Here is a 14,458-nt window from a genome sequence, read left to right as displayed (position 1 = left end):
GTGCTGTGCAAGTACAAGGAAAAACAAAAACACAACCCCGTGCTTTAACTGCACATGTCTGACAGCAGCTTATTAAACTCAGTGCAGTCATCAAAAAAGAGAGCAAGCATGAGGAAAAAAAAAAAAGGTTGTTTCTCACAGCATGAAGGAAAAGTATTTTCTACTAAGTGAAAGAAAACAAGAGAGGGAAAACAATTCCTGGGCTGAAGGGATATTCTTTTTTATAGAACTCAAGTTTGGGATGTCACTTGCTAATATGGTCTCTACAACATAAGTTTCCATCAAGCTCATCAAGTCAAATATTTGCACGTGCTAATTTGTTCAGCTGAGGCCCCTTGATTTGTCATATTCCTGGGAATAATGTTTTCTGTTGGCTTATTCTTTAGAACAGCTTGCCTCCTTTTGGATTTGTTATTAAAGATAATATTGACTTAGTTGCCTTTACACTGAGCAACAGCCTCATCTCTTAAAGGCTCCCTTGGCTTGTGCGTGAGTGCATGCATGCATGTGTGTGTTTAAGACAAGCTGTTTGCAAAGACTCATTTCCCAACAAGGATAATTATCCTTATCTTCCCAGGACTATTTGGTGTCCTGTGTCCCACTATCATGTTGTCAGTGCCAGGATTCAGCCTAGATTTGAGCATCTGCATGAACTGTGGGACCTCAAGGAGGAGTTTGCTTGAACTCGCTCCTCCGGATACAAGCTTCTGCTAAATGCCACTGAGATTAGCAGGACCCTCAGGGCTAAACCTCATTGCACTACTGACCCTCATCAGGGTAAACCCCACAAACTACTGTCCATCAGACCTCAGCATGTAAGGGTCCACAGAAATCACAGCTCTGGAGTTGCTTCAGCTGCCTCTTCTTGATGGCACTCGGCTCTCTTGTCCTGAAAATCCCTCACTGACTACCGAGGCTGCTGGTGGCTGCTCACTGCCCCACTGGGCTCTGGGGCTGTGTTGTTCCTCTAAAGCCCTTCTACGAGTGTATGAGCAAGAGCAGCACCCCAAGAAATGAGTAGCATGAGCTTTCCCGGTCCTTCTCCCCATCATCTCTCTGACAAAGACCAGGCAGCCAGGGAAGATTGTGCCTTAGCTGAGAAACCGCAGTTACCTGCTACTGACTTGTGCTCAGCTCCCACCCTCACTGCAGATTTTGAAGGCTGTGAATTATAAGAATTATGAATCTCTCTTACTGAGATATCTTTACATTGTGGTGGAAATCATCAGAGAGGCAAGATTTAGGATTGCCTCTCTCTCTTGAGCTGTAATGATGGACAGTGAGCTCTCCCTCTGTATTAAATACATGCAGGCATAGCATTCTCTTCTCTGCTATGCTTCTTGTTGCCACATGCACAGCTATGGCACCGGCAGTGCCTGGATGGATTGTAGATGGGAATGCTAGGAGTTTGAGGGATGCTAAGAAGAATCTCACTTACCTTTATTTTAAATTTCTCCACTTGTTTTACTGCTGACTTTACATAAGATGAGTTTTGAATCTCTGTGATCTGTTTTCATGTATATTTTTTTTCATCCAGTTTTGACCAACGCTTTGAGTCCAGTTAATTTATATTCTCTTTCATATTGCCTTCTGCTTATATATGGGGAAATGAAGTGAAATTCTTACTTTGAGAATAGTATGTGAAACTGATTTTCAGAAATAACGTAGGTCTGCAGGGTCAGGAGCCCTTCTTTCCCTTTTTTCTTTTCTTTTTTTTTTATTTTCCACTGTTAACTTTTTCTAGAACACTGATGAAAGTACTAAGTTCATCTTGAGAGTGGTCTCAGCATCCACGTAACCACAGAAGGACTTCAGTTATCTCGTGGGCTCACCTCCTCTTCACATTGTCCCTCCTTCTCCTGGGGAAACAAGTAGTGTCCTTTGACTTAAAAGACAATTCAAAAAAATGACACAACTTTATTCGCTTATCAAGGAAATGTAATGAAGTTCATACTCCTTTCACAAATTCTGAAATTGATTTGCTTGAGCTGCATCGGAGTGAATTTCATTAAGCAAGACAGCACAGATATTCCTCAATAACAGTAGGATCTATCCACTGCCTTTAGCTAAAAAAATGACAGTTTCAGACAGATAGCTCAAAGGGGTCATATTTACATCTTGCTTTGCAGCTAGCTTTTCCTGTGATACTGCAATATGCTTCCTGCTTTCTAGAAATCATCTTCATTCTTCAGCTTCTATTCCTTTACTCCCAGACTCCAATGGAAAACCAGCTCACAGAACAAGAGCACAAACGCTGTGCTTCACTGGATGCAGAAAACAACTAACTTGTCTCCTGCACCCATTACTTATCCTTGCTGTGAGTTTTTAGCCTACCTCCTATAAAAAGAAGCAGCTAATTTATAATCATGTTATTTGTTGGGAGTGTTTGTTCACATCTGTCTGTCAGCAAGTTTTATAAATCAATTAGCCCCAGACAGACACACTCTGTAGCTTTCTGTGTTCTCACAGATGTCACTTACTCATCAGCAGAAAAAACATTAGCCTTCACTGTCTCCTAATTTGAGTGCACATGAAAAACAATTATGTCTTCTGCACGTGTATCAAAAGTGTTCCAGTTACCTGGCAACCAGCTGAAAAGCTATACTGGAAAACCAACCACCTGAGTAGAATACTGTACTTCTTTACATATATGTGTATATATATGCCTGAAGAGATATATGAGGAGTCGTTTTCGTATTAAACAACAATGACCTGGAGAATTTCTATAAGCAGCTGAGTTACCTTATTACCATTTCTCCAAGTGTGAACTTAGTAATAAGACAGGGGAAAATAAAGCTGTGCATGAGATGGGGAGGGATTTTGGGAAGCCACAGGGTGTACATAGCAGCCTCAGCGGTGTACTTCAGTCAGAGGGATTTGCAGGGAGTGTTGAAGTGACAGGTGAAGTTTACAAGCATTGCACAGGAGATAATTGCACTCAGCTGGTGCTTTACAGTCGTATTAACGTCTCTAGTTTGCTTGAACACAGGGTTGAACAAGAGGAGATAGCTACAGTGTGGACGAACACAGGCAGATGTCTCCAAACCTTGGGCAATTGCAGCACGTTATATGATGACAAGAAACAGATGTAGTGGTCATTCCTGCGTGCTCTATTCTCTGGTTTTGTAAGCCGCCTATTTTCTCACCTTGACTTTACTACTTTATTTCCCATAGACCAGTGGAGGGGTTACTCTTTAGTACCTTGCAGTAATAAAACTGTTTTAATTAGTATTAGCTTGGAATGACAAGACTACAAGTAATTAGGTTACACTGGGATCTAGTTGGAATGAAATTGATACCAGGGGATAGTATAAACATAAATCAGCATTTAAATAAACTGAAATCAGATTGCTGTAATTAAAAGGAAAATCCATTGACATTATGACATAAACATAACAGATACAGATTTAATAAATGTAGCAAAGGAGGGTGAGAGAGCCTGGAAAAAATGTAAATTGTTCCTCCCCACATATCTGCTATCAAAAAAAAAGAAAAGATGATAAGAGATCACTGCTTGGTTAGTATTAAAGAAACACAATTACATTAGGATAGGAGAGAATGTAAAAAACAGAGAAAAGATTATGAATGTCTGTGCAGAATGCTGTTAACATTAACCTGATGCATTGCAAGTGAGTTCTAGTTGTAAAAGTAATTACTGGATACCAAACCCATCTGGAATCTGCAATCATAGGGCAAAGAGAGTAGAATGAGTAGTGAAGAAAGTGATTACTTCTCTGAAGTTAAGAAAGGCATGTGCATTCAGGAGCCAGCAGCAGGCTGATGCATTTTTTTCATGCTATGGAAAAAGCAAGCCAGCATATGCCTACCAACTCCAACTGCTTTCTCTAGGCCTCTAGGCTGCTTACCATTATAGAACATGGCATTTTTCTGTGATTAAAAATGATTCATTAGCCTTTTGGATTAAGAGACTCATGTATCTTCTTTAAATGCTATGGCAATTAAGAGATACTAGATGAAGTGCCCTATTTTTTTTTTTTTTTTTTTTTTTTTGCAAGACAATGATCTCCTCTCAGAGAAGATAAAGAATTTGAAGGAAGTGATGTAGGAAGGAAGATTAAGAAAATTCTGCATGAAGTGATTCCTGTTCTGTTGTGACTTACCAGGTAAGAAAACCCTACCTGAGCTGTGAATAACTCATTGAAAGTGCCCAGGCAGGTTACGATGGCAGTCACAACATAGTAAACATTGCTTTATGCTCTGAGTCCTTTGCTCTTCTGCAGAGAGGTCTAACCTTCAACTGCAGGGTCATCCAAATGAAGTTGTAAAGGCCAGTGTGAATCAATGCAGACAGGGAATAGAAGCACAACATTATTTATACATTATGCAACAAAAAGCGTCAGGCGAGCTTTATAGACAGAGCCAAAATAGGGCTGTGTTTAGGGCTGTGATAATGTGAAAGTCTGCTGAAAGCTAAACTTTCTTTCAGAGGTATTTCTAGTCAGTACATGCAGTCTGCACATGATATGGAAACTCAATTCATCACACTCATTTCATACTTACTGGTCATACCTAGTGGATATGGAAAGTCCGTGTGTCAATAGGACTGAAGCAACTGGGAACCTTGAGATCTACTACACCTGTGCTGTACCACTGATGTGGTACACTGATATATTCACAAAGTCTGATATCTACTGTAAGCATCAGACTTACTGTTAACGGGAGTGGGTTGTCCAAGGTACACAAGGAATGACAGGAACATCCCAGTTGAGTTACATTCCTTGTGCATCCACCAAAGAGCTGACCTGCACTTGTACAGAAGACATTCAGTTGGAATTTCCATATTTTTTATAGTCATAGAATGGCTCGAGTTGAAACGGAGGTGATTTTTATCCTTTTTTTTTTCTAGTCCGGCAATTCTTTTTTCCAGTCATCTTAGTGGATATGTTGAGCCCCAATTAAACAAATCTTCAAATTATATCTGTTAGAAGAAAATCACAACTAGAAAAAGAAGTTACGAGTGGCAAAAGTTTTGAGGTTAGGATGAAGAAATTCATGTAACCTGATATAAAAGGATGTGTGCATGCTCCTATTGATGTTCAGTGTTGACTTAATTTATTTATGATATTTAAGAGCAGTATAAAGTCAAAGAAAGAGGAGCAATTTCTGACCCAGCATAAGAACCTCAAACAGTCTCTGTCAGTTAAGTGTTGTGGTACATGCATGTTGTGGGCAGCACCGTGACTGAATGATGGTAAGATGGAGTGGAAAAGACATTCAGTTTTTAAAACTGAAGCCAGAGAAGACAGATATTGTAGAAAAAGAGGAAATAAATTCTTTGGCAGTGCCACTACCTCATTTCCTTCTGCTTACTCACACAAAAAAATTTGTGAAATTAGTGGATTTTTATAAGAGTGAACAATACTCATTCTGTTCTAGTTACTGGGAGTTTTGCCATTAAGGTAATGGGACTGAGGTTCCAATTCCTATATTTAATCATCAGAAATATAATTTTATTGAGTAGTAATACAGCAGTTTTGCATCACATATTAGATCTCACTTGCATACATCAAATCTGTCTTTTCCACGACGATCATATTACTTAGCCCAGAATAATTAGCATTAATAATACTGTTCTGATTTGCAGGGTAAGATTCAGGATTAAATGGAAAAATTAACAGAATGACTTCTTGACATAAATCACACAAGCATTATTCAACCTAACTTGACCACATATTGACCTCCTCAAACTAAATGACTGCTTTATAATACAGACCCACTAGTTTAATATCAGACTATCAGGCTTAAACTGCCCTTCACAGTTCAGTGTATTTTTCTAGGCATGTTTGTGCCCCTAGACAGAGGGGAACAGAGGAATAGTTTGATGAGGGTTCTTCACTGGTTTTGAAAATGGCAACCCATGGAGCCATCAGCTGGCAAATGCTAAGTGGAATGGTGAACTGAATGATTATGGCCTGGTTATGAGGACTGCGATCTTGCATCTGCACAACCCTGTTGAGCTGTACAGACATCCAGCTATGAATGTATAATATGGTGCGTTCTGTAGCCACTTCATGAAACTCAGCAACTGACTTGACAGCATCCTGCCTCATTACATGAGAAATGCAGAGACAGAATGGGAAATTCTTCGGCCAAGTGGCAATATTGGGAGAACTTACCTAGGTCAGCTGTAAAATCAACAAATTTAACACCAAACTGGAAAAACTAAATTAATATCATTACACACAGTGAGAGAATAAGAAAGACAGCTCTTTAGTCTTCAGACCTCTTTTCGTTCAAATGGCTCTTGTTTACAGTATGAAATTGTCTCCATCTGAAGGAACCAGAGCAGATGTTCAGTTTCTTACTTCACCTTCTGTTCCTTGCTCATCCAGTGTGAACTAAGAGATTGACTTTTGTCTATCCCCTGCAGTATCCCTGCTCCTCATATAGAAATCCTTTGTTAGACCAACCATTTTTGTCTTGGGGAATTTCACAGAATCAGGGCTTGCAATGATGAAGTTGCCAAATGGATGGGGTTATCATTTCTCATGTTTTTCTCGCAGAGAAAATGAAATGAAACTTTTTTTTGCTGGGCAACGCCTGCACAAGAGCATCAGACAATAGTTTACTGCAGCACTGCCATCTCGTCTAGATAGATCTGCGATCTTTCTCCATGTGTCAGGAGGCTGTAGCACAAGCTTGTCGCTATCTAGATGAGAAAGTCCAAGGGAAGAGGCAAGAAGCCAGATTTCATAACAGAAGACACAGAGCCCCTAGAAGGCTGGGGACCCAGTTCCTCCCTGAAGCTGATCTCTTCGCAATATCTACTCTTCGTTCACCAACTGTCTCTTGCTGTTCATTTTTTAAAAATTTATATCTTGAGTCTATCCAAAAAAATATAGAACAAAGCCACCCACTGAAATCAGTTACATTGATAAAGTGTCAACAATCCTGGAACAGTTTTCATTCCTTACAGTGCCGAACAGCAGAGTATGTCTAAATACACTGGCAGATCCTGAAATACACCGTGATGAATAATAAGGACTTGTTGCATAGAAAAGAGAATTTTTTGCTAAAGATCAGACAAAGATCTTCCAAGAGTGCCCTGCCTTATAATACATAAGTCTAGAAGTTATTAGCAGATCACAACTTTTGAGCAATAATAAAAGTAGGCAAGTGATCTTGTTACTATAGCAAAAAAAGGTGATTCTAAGCAGCATGAAAAACAAATGCATCAAAACCTGCCTGTGGAGCAATGGTTTATTTTGATTGATACATAAAATGTTGCTAATGAAGGTGGTTGTTAAACTTCAAGATCAGATGAAGTTTCTTTGCAAACTTTAGGTTTAGACCTAAATCGAGTGTGATGAAGGAATATAGTCTGAAGGCCAATTAGGATAAAAATCTTCTTCACAGAAGGAATAACACCACCAACAGACATGTATTAGAGTTAGATGGCAATTCAGTAAAACTGGAGAACAGTTGTTGATGTCAACAAGGCAGCCTGTATGTTGTGGGAGGTTTTCCTTCAAGGTATTTGCTATTCCCAGATTTGCCATCACTGCATGACCTTGCTGAATTCACTTCAATTCCACATGCATCAGCTGGTCAATGTGTGATATGAGGATAACCATACTTAAAAGCCTTTTTAAGCCTGCTGACAACCACATAGGGCATGTACAACAGGCAAGCTGAATATTACTTGTCTATGGTCTTACAGCTGCTTATCTCAGGACAATGTATGAATGAAGCATGTAATAGACCCTGTTTTCCTCTGTTTGCTGTTATACATTGGGTGTGTATGGTTGGCATTGGGTTCTGGCATCTTCCTGTAGACAGCAGACTTTTTTCCATTGTCATAGGGTTTTGCTGAATGGTTGCCAGAGCTTTTGGAGAAATCAGTGACCAGGGAGCATCTTTCTCTCTCCTTCCTGCTGTCTTGCCCACTATATGAATTTAACCACAGGGCACAATGTTTTCTTCCTTGCATCTAGCTGATGTGTGAGATGTGAGTGTCTTGTTAGAAAATGACTGTGCAGACGTCAACAGCCTGCACACAGGAAAACAAGTTCATTGTCATTGCTACTGTAGAATGCACACATGCCAGGGAGAGAGAGAAAAGAAGACTCCATATTTTTTTGGAAATCAAATTAGGATTGCACTGAAATGCATAAGCACTACATAGAAACAGTCTGGTTGGGAAGGAGGGGTAGAAGAGATAGTAGGAGGGATGGAGGGCATGAACATGCAAGAATTAAGAAATGACATATTGGAGGAGCCAAACCACAGAATTTCTTTGCCAGGATGGAAAAAATACAAAACCTAGCCTTGCTCTGCTCTTATAAATCTCTGGCTGTGATGAAGGAAAAAGTACCACCTCAGCATTGAATCAATTTCTCCATGCAGACTTTTATGTCCCACTATGTGAAACTGAAATATTATTTCTTTCAGACTTTAGCTTTCTAGTCTCTACTCTTGGACTTATTTAAAAAGAACCAGCACTGTCCCCACCTCCCTTAGCAAGTCCCACCATCAGGTATATCTGCTGTGCTCCCCACTGTCAAGAAGTAAATCTTCCCAGTCAGGCCAGCTTAATAGCTCTTGGTTTCTTTTCTGCATGTTGTTGTTTGCTTGTTGATCCATGCCATGGGATGGTGCACAATGAAATAAAGAAAAATGAGAACGTTGTATTATGTCAGGCAATTTTGCTGCTGTTTTGCTGATTATGAAAGATGAGTGTGATTCTAGGCAAAGAGAAAAGAAGGGATAATGGTGTGCACTTGATATACTCCACCTCAGGTAGCTTCTTCAGAGCTGTGGTCCTTCTCCAGGACCTATGAGAAGAGTGGCAGCGCTAATGTAGGTAATAGCCGATATTCTTAGATAGGCATTATTTTGAGAGATAACTTTGTACTGGATGTAACTCTAACTTGTGCTGAAGGAGCCTGCTGTTACTTTGTACAAGGATTTTTCCTGTCGTTATAAACAGCCCATCTTCTTCCACTGAGCCTGTTTCTAGTTCCCTCAGCAAAAACACAGTACTATTATTATCCATTACTATATGCACATTGGCTTCAAATTTATTCCTTCGCCTTCCTTTCTTCAAGGCCTTAATTTTCTTCCTCTTTCCTCCTCACTTCTATTTCTACCCTGTCATCTGTCTCTTGTTTTCCCACCACCTTAGTTCAGGAGGATCTACCACTACTTTTTGTCCTCCAGACACTAACATTAGTCCATCCATATTGAGAGCCATATTGAAAGCAGCCCTGAGGAGAAGGGCTTGGGGGTGTTGGTTGATGAGAAGCTCAACGTGACCGGGTAATATGCGCTTATAGCCCAGAAAGCCAAACATATCTTGGGCTGCAAGAAAAAATGTGACCAGCACGTTGAGGGAAGTGATTCTCACCCTCTAATTTGCCCTGCTGAAACCTGCATTCAGCTCTGGAGCCCCCAACATAAGAAGGACATGGACCTGCTGGAGTAAGTCCAGAGGAGGACTGCAAAGATGAGGGTTCTTCAGCCTGGAGAACATAAGGCTCCAGAGAGACCTTATAGTAGCTTTCCATTACCTAAAGGTGGATGATGAGAAACCTGAAAAGGGGTTATTTTACAGGGGTATGTAGTGATAGGACAAGGAGTAGTAGCTTCAGACTGAAAGAGAGTAGATTTAGGTTAGATATAAGGAAGAAATTCTTCGTTATGAATGTGGTGAGACATTGGCACGGATTGCCCAAAGAAGTTGTGGCTGCCCCATCACCTGGAAGTGTTCAGCATCAGATTGGATGGAACTTTGAGCAACTTGATCTAGTGGAAGGTGTCTTTGCCTATGGCAAGCGGATCAGAACTCCATGATCTTTAAGGTCCCTTCCAACCCAAACCGTTCTGTGATTCTGTGATCCTCTGAGATCACTTCGTTTGGCAGCTGCCTTCCTCTGCAAGTTTCCTCTTCCAGGTCTCTGAACTTCTAATTTTGCATTCTTAGCCTGTGGCCCATGCACCCATAAATCTATGAACCCGTGTCCCAAACTCATATTTACCTGGTTTTCTGATCCTCACAATCAATAACACTTACCCCTCAGACTGTAACACACCCCTTCTTCTGAATGGCTTACTAGGGAAGATGACTATAAGACAGCAGAAGTTTATTGGAGTTATCCCTGACTGAGTCATTACACTGTCATCCTAGCATCATTCAAGGTAGGTGGATCCCATGGAGAAGCTATTTTCTTGCAGCTGTGCAGTCCCGGGAAAATTTTAGGCAATGTTCAGCACCTTAATATTAAAGGGGACACTGTACAGGCTAGACTAGGAGGACTCTTTGGCCACTGCATTATCTCATGGGGGCTGGACACGGCTTGTGGGTTGCCCATTGAGAAGCAATGCTATACAGCACCTATGTGGACTGCGTACAAAATATAAATATCTCGGACATAAAGTACTATCATATTTGGAACTAGGTCTGGTGGATGCCTCAGTAGGACCTCCAATTCTGAAGTATTTTGGCAAAATTATTTTCTTTATTTGTAAAATGGTGATGCTTCCCTCATCAAAAAAAAAAGCCAAGTACACTTTGAAACTTTAGATAAAAAGGGGGAATGTGTTTTCTCATCTTGTGACACACTCTGTGTTGTTTGTTTTTCTTCATCTTTCTCAATATTACTATTACTGGTACTAGTCAAAAGTAAGAAATTTCAGCTCTAGAGAAAACAAGATGCATACATCAGATATAATAGAAAATATCAAGAAATCCAGATTATTTCTTAGTCTGATAAAGTGGAATTCTGATCAGATAGGAGACACATCTTAGCTAACAAAGCAATTTCTTACTAAGCTGAAACAGGTTGCAACCCAACCTGCTGAAATCAATGATACTTTAATCACTGTGTTCCAGTGGAGAAACCATAAACTTGTATTGAGGATGCTCCAGCTGTATCCCCTGTTCAGATTTTTTGGCAACTCAATTGTTTTTTCTGATCTTGTATTTCCCATCTATAAATCATTGATACTTACAGTGATGGCATGTACAACATTTGGAAATTAGGTAGTGGCTGTAGCTATATATTCTATTTATTTGGCATTATTGTTAAATGTCAGTGGGGACAGGACAATGGAGGAATAGCAGGAAACCATACATTTTTTTTCATAAAACGCATAATTTTATAACTGCAAATATTACAGTAAAGCTCTGCATGACACTTTTGAGAGCAAACTCTCCACCGTTATTACTGAAAAAAACAGATCCAAAACTTGCCAAGCAGAAATTAGGGGAAGAGGAGAATTCCCTACGGATTGTATGTAGCTTGATGTTATAATTGTAGCTGTGGCAGAGAAAAAGGAGCTAGGAACAGCTATATTTACACTAGCATGAGAGGTATGCTGTGGTACACCATTACAGTGTGTAATTGTATTACCATGCTGCCAAGGAAGGCAGGTGCTTTGCAGAAACTTCTGAGCATGTTTGCCTCATATCCTCCATCCAGGCAGCAGTTGCTGTGAGGAAAGGCAGAGGATTGCTTTTCAAAACCGGGGGGGGGTGTGTGTGTGAGGCAAGAGAAACGAGGTGAAGAAAATCTCATTCATTTTCTTGGTGAATTATTTCCTACTTCTTTGAGCTCACTCAGACCCTGTTGCCGTTTTGACTGTACAGGTGAAGGTGTTTATATTTTTATTCAAAATGCCACCTCCCACAACAGATGATTAATCCTTAAATAAATAATATTTAAATAATGTTCTCTAATGCTTAAACCTTGCTTTGAAGCTTTCATCTCCATGTGATTTCAGCTGCAGTCACAGCCATGCCACATCTAGGATTACCCACCACCCGCCAGTCGACTTTCTTAGAAATGATAATAGGAAAATTGGGTGAATTTACTGATGATGAATACTATTAGTTAGACAGCTGCTGTGACTGGAGTTCCTTGTGCACTGAGTAGGTCCAAGGTGACTAACATATCTTTTTGCTCCCTTCCGTTATGCTTCAGTGCCAGCCTGGAGACTGGTGAACAGGCATGATGGAACAGATTTTTAGGCTGTGTTTAATGAGAACTGGGTACAAATCCATGGCATTTGCTTTTAGATATTGGCAATTCACATAGGACTGAATGGAAAAGGCAATGAAATCCACAAAGTGGAAGGTAGAGCTGAGAGTATCCGACACAATGCAGCACCATGTAAGCTCAATGGATCCTGTGAAAGTAAGGCACCATCCATCTCACTTACTAGAAATGTCTAGGCTTGGGTAGGACCACTGGTGCTCCAGAAGCTTCCTTTTATTTGCAGTGACTATAAAAAGAGCTTGGTGACTATTACGGATGCAGACACCTACACTGTGGGTGGCTGACACCAGGGTGTGAGAAACACAACGCGAGTTCTCACTTGGGGTTTCAACTCTGCTACAGAGAGCGTCTCACTTGGCTGCTATGCCCAAATAATAATGGCCTGCTCCCTTTGCTGTGTTATTTGGAAGAAAAAAGATCCTCTGATCTGGATATGGGCACAATTGTAACTTTAGTTTTGGTTGTCTAGCCTGACAACTTGTCTTGTGACTTCTTGGTCAGAAACTCCTGAAAGCATCTTGGCTTCCACACCTTTCTGTTGTACTACCAAGGACTCTCAGCAAAGATATACTGGGCTAGAAGGGGTAAAAAGGTGACCTGTTTTTTTTCCCCTAGTTTCCTCATAATGTCTGACCTGGATAGAGAGCGAATGGTGGATGAAATAGAGAAACTGATAAATCATCACTCAGCAAACTGAGATTGGAATAAAAGCAAATTTATCATTTCAGCTCTGCCTAAGCAGCACCATATTCAGTTGTGGGTGTTAGTCCAGGCATTAGTGGGAAGTCTTTGGAAATCCTATATAACTGTTTGTTTAATGTTTCTTCTATTTATTTAGCATTAATTTTATTTATGCTACTTAATGCTTTCCAGCCTCATGCATGTTTCTTGTTATCATGAATGTATGTATATAAAAAACACACACAGTCAGCTTCCAGCCAAAGTCCTACGTGTTCAGACATAAATTACAAACCCAAAACTAATATGATTGTAATCCCACCTATTTTTTAATTACTTGGAGTCAGTGAGACTTGCAGGGACAAGCCAAGTTTTTAAAATGTGCCTGTAATGCGCTTATGCCATCTAAAACTACATGGCAGTTTTTACCCAGAGATTGTTATCTCAGCGATCAAGTCCTTTCCAGTCTTGAAATCTGTGAATTCTTTTGCTACAGGGGTTCAAAAATATAAGGCTTCTGAACAGGGTTATTGCTGCTTTTGCCTCTCCTCCAATACCTACACTGTTTTATTAATTTTCAAGTCACACTTGGGCACTGATCCTTCCTTCTAGAAACCTAAATTATTTAACCCAGAGAATTATTTAAGCCCCACTTCATTTTCTGAAAAGCAGGCAATAACCCCTTCAGAGATGGAGGACTGAGGATGCTCAACTGATAACAAAGGGAGTAGGTATTAAGCTGGTAGTAAATTTGGAATAGGATCTTGGATGCTTGTCTGAGAACATTGTCTCAGTCCAAAGACTATCCTTCCTGTCCTTGCAGCCCAGAAAAGCCCAGCTCTTGCAGCAAACTACAGCCTGCATGTAATTGCTAGCGCATGTAGTGATTTCAGCCAGATTTCTCTCATGTTTGAAGATGTGTTCCTGTTGATCCCTGTGCTGGCTTGGAGTATAACCAGAATTAAAAAAAAAATAATAAATAAATAAACCCCTTTTCTTTTCCTCTTCTGTGTATCTTCAGATATTTGCATGCAAGTCCAATATTTACAGAAACTTAAAACAGACTGGTCATTTTTCTTCTTTTTCCGTATTGTAATTTTTTTATTAATTTTGCTTCTAGTTGCTGTTGCTTCATTGCATCCTGTGATATGAAAGGCTTTTTGTACTAGAAAGCTGTGTAGAAATTACCATGTCCTAAAATATACTAGAGAGGAACTTATAATTTCCATTTCTAGCTACTGATTTAGCCTGGAATTGAGAAAACACTGGTGGAGGAGCAGGTATGGAGTAGGTTTCTGTTGCAAGGTGACAGCAAGGCGTGAAAGACACAGACAGCCATCAGGAGGATACTACACACATCCAGCACCTGCCAGGCCAAATTCTTCTGGAAATACACCCACAAAAGTCAATTTTCCTTTTTTTCATGAGGGGGAAGAGAGATTTCCCAGCTCTGGGAGATTAAATGCCACTTGAGTTGACTTGATAACATGGAGCAAACAGGGTCAAAAAACAGACTCCAGCTTTCAAGTGATGGGTTTGTCTGCATCAGCGTGAACAAATTCTCCATTGTATTCACGACAAACAAGCTTTTCTTCCCATATCAGCCTGCAAGGGCTTTTTGTTCCAAGGGGTTCTTTTTCTACCGTAGAACAAACATATTTATTGTCAACACTGCAAGAAAACCCTGTTTTCCTTATATCTGTGTTCCCATGTGTCTCTCTTACACTATTCCAGGGCATTGATAGACTGTAGGATCTTGTTCC

General features: G+C 40.2%; 1 protein-coding gene across 9 annotated transcripts in view; it reads left to right on the top strand.

The window, feature by feature from the left end:
• TENM4 (teneurin transmembrane protein 4) overlaps positions 1-14,458 on the top strand; it is a 606,655-nt gene that overhangs the window by 44,456 nt on the left and 547,741 nt on the right. For 2 of the 9 annotated variants that reach the window (XM_054066524.1, XM_054066514.1), the window contains exon 1: positions 4,030-4,124. The exons of 3 other annotated variants lie outside the window; for them this stretch is intronic. The gene's annotated coding sequence lies outside the window, so the exon portion shown is untranslated. Of the gene's footprint in view, positions 1-4,016; positions 4,125-14,458 lie in introns of those variants that run through there. 4 more of the 9 variants (XM_054066498.1, XM_054066515.1, XM_054066535.1 and 1 more) reach the window with 4 other exon arrangements.

The sequence above is a fragment of the Cuculus canorus genome, chromosome 1, assembly GCF_017976375.1.
Source record: "Cuculus canorus isolate bCucCan1 chromosome 1, bCucCan1.pri, whole genome shotgun sequence".
Taxonomy (NCBI): Eukaryota; Metazoa; Chordata; class Aves; order Cuculiformes; family Cuculidae; genus Cuculus; species Cuculus canorus.
The sequence above is the reverse complement of the archived record's forward strand: the minus strand, read 5'-3'. Positions and strand labels throughout refer to the sequence as shown.